Source organism: Bacillus rossius, chromosome 6, assembly GCF_032445375.1.
Source record: "Bacillus rossius redtenbacheri isolate Brsri chromosome 6, Brsri_v3, whole genome shotgun sequence".
Classification (NCBI taxonomy): Eukaryota; Metazoa; Arthropoda; class Insecta; order Phasmatodea; family Bacillidae; genus Bacillus; species Bacillus rossius.
Window position 1 is genome coordinate 43,890,285 of NC_086334.1, and position 2,730 is coordinate 43,893,014.

At 37.1% G+C, this 2,730-nt stretch overlaps 1 non-coding gene across 1 annotated transcript; it reads right to left on the reverse strand.

The window, feature by feature from the left end:
- Positions 1 to 1,264: 1,264 nt before the first annotated feature.
- Trnas-aga (transfer RNA serine (anticodon AGA)) lies at positions 1,265 to 1,346 on the reverse strand. The gene has a single exon. It is a non-coding gene; the product is annotated as a tRNA-Ser (tRNA).
- Positions 1,347 to 2,730: the final 1,384 nt, after the last annotated feature.

Genomic DNA, 2,730 nt, shown 5'->3' on the forward strand with positions numbered 1-2,730 from the left:
AATGGCCTCAGCGGGAGGTTGTGTGTCGACCGCTCGGCTACAGGGGCCTTCTTCTGTTAGCGTTGGCAACCCCGCCAAACCGTGAGGTGACGAATATCGCAATGACAGGACGAGGGAGACAAGAGTAAATGCAGTGTTGCCAACCAGCGATTAGTCTAAATCCCACGATACAGCTCAAAATACACTTTAACCTTCAGTGAAGGCATTAAATGATATTTTTTGCAAGTTTTTTTTTCAGGCGACAAACGAAAATTTAACAGCAATAAAAACGTTAATGACGTGGAAGAAAAACCTCTCAAGACCGGAAATGATAGTGAGAAGAAGAAATAGTTAATTACTAATGAATCTCCCGCTATGGTTATTATGTTTCGGATACTGCTACTTTACAAATAGTTAATTCTTTTCGTCTGGTTTGGAACTACGTACGTAGAAATAATATTTTTTTCTGAAGGTTCGACATGCCTAATTGCAGCCATCTTCAAAGGCGGTTAACTACTAAGCCCTTTATTTGATTGTCGCCCCCGAAGATGGCTGCAACAAGGCATGCCACAACGGCGGGCACACCGTCATTTCCTCGGTTGTGGCTTCCATCCAGAAGCCAAGAAGTTGTTAGGTACTCAGGCCACGACAGTCTACAGTTTTAATATATAAATATTCTTATTTTTGAAGTTATACTTCTTAGGCGCGTTATGAAAAAATGATGAGAGTGAATTTTGCGATGCGCGTGCAACATGCAACGAAATTTTCACAGGATGAAATAAAATGATACAAATAAAAATTATATATGTGCTTTTAAATCTTATACTTTAGATATTGGTATTGATTACTGCTCCATATCATTAATCATTTATTTATTATGAATAATTGCAATTGAAATTGTGTTTAAAAAACTTTTTAAAGTGTATTTATATAGGCAATGAGGTTATGTTCTAGTATGTATAATTTATTTGCGTTATAAATTAACGCATTATTATTTACAAAAAACCCCTACTAATCATCATATACAAAAACGTGTACAGTTAGTTATTTTGAGATAGTGTTTTAAATTTTATCTTTATGTTATAAACACTATATATTGAACATACAACATTAACGATGACCACATTAGCTATGTCAAAAAGGTATTTGTAGAATATATACATCATCGGCAAGGATCATTATGCACTTCTAAGTAACCAAATGTTTCAAATAATCGCTAAAATAATCTGAGCAGTAAGCTGAAATGACTTTCTCACAAAACCATTCAGAATATTAAAAATTAAGTCGCAGTCGGTAGGATTCGAACCTACGCTCCCTGAGGGAATCTGATTTCTAGTCAGACGCCTTAACCACTCGGCCACGACTGCTTACGTTCTATACGTGACGCAGAACTGGTTATCCAAGTAGTGCCGCTCACGTTCTACAACGCGAACGTAAACTTACGACGATGAACACAAATGACACGTGCAAGATGCAGACTAATGCCAAATTACGAACGGTTAACGTGCACACCAAAATGCACCAGAGCAACATAATTTAAAAAATAATAAAATCTTATAAAGATTAGTTAGTCAATAAGTACGAACAAAGCTTTTAGGCAAAAATTTTTTTTATAATTAACTAGCTGCCCGACCCGGCTTCGCACGGCTATACTAATGGAAAAAAATTAAGCCACATCTCCCATTTACAGTAATGGTAAATAAAAAAAAAATTCAGTGAAAATTTATTACAATACTGTATAATGTACCGGAGAGAAAATGAATAGCACCGATGGTTTCCCGACTCGTGCACGCAACGTACAACTGATGTACCCGTACTGGCTACGGCAGTCTACAGGCAGATCACTCTTGCGCCGCTCATTATACATGCCTCTTCTTGTGGGTACGCCACTGCCGCGCGATGCCCGTTGCCATGGAGACGCAGAAGGCATGAACAATGCAAAATCCTGTTCTCATGCAGACAAAGTACCCACTGTTGCCTGGTTTTAACCACCCATGGGATCTAATTTTCGGAAAATGTCATCCTGCGTAACATACGGAACATTACTGTGAAGTTTCAAGTCTGTAAAATATATATACTTGAAAAAAAAATGACAATTTTTGATATTTAAAGTACCCACAAAATTTCAACTTGAAATTTCAAATTTCTATTTGAACTGATGAGGACTGCACTAACAATGAAATAGTCGTTGCCATAGAGACGAATGAAGCATCAACAAAGCAACAGCCGTTGCCATGGTGATTTCCTACCAAAAACTGGAAATTTTGATATATTACGCCCCCGAAACTCCCCTTGGGATCGGATTTCCGCAGAATCCGTTCTTAGTGAGCGTCTACATCACAAAATGAGTAACTATGCTAAATTTCAAGTCAATCGGGTGTATAGTTTTAGAGATCTCGTGATGAGTGAGTCAGTGAGTGGTATTTCGCTTAATAAACTTCTAGCGCCTGCGGCATTGTCAACACACACTTCGTACGTGTACTGCATGTTGTATCTAACCCCCTCCAACGCATTTGATTCTAAATTGGACTTTTAGTAAGGATCCCTAATGTTATTGATAATATAATATAACCTATAGCCTTCCTCGATAAATGTACTATCCAACACTGAAAGAATTTTTCAAATCGGACTAGTGGTTCCTGAGATTAGCGCGTTCAAACAACCAAACAAACAAACAAACTCTTTAGCTTTATAATATTAGTATAGATTAAATAATTAAAATTAAAAAATTAGAATGAATTTTCAACATAC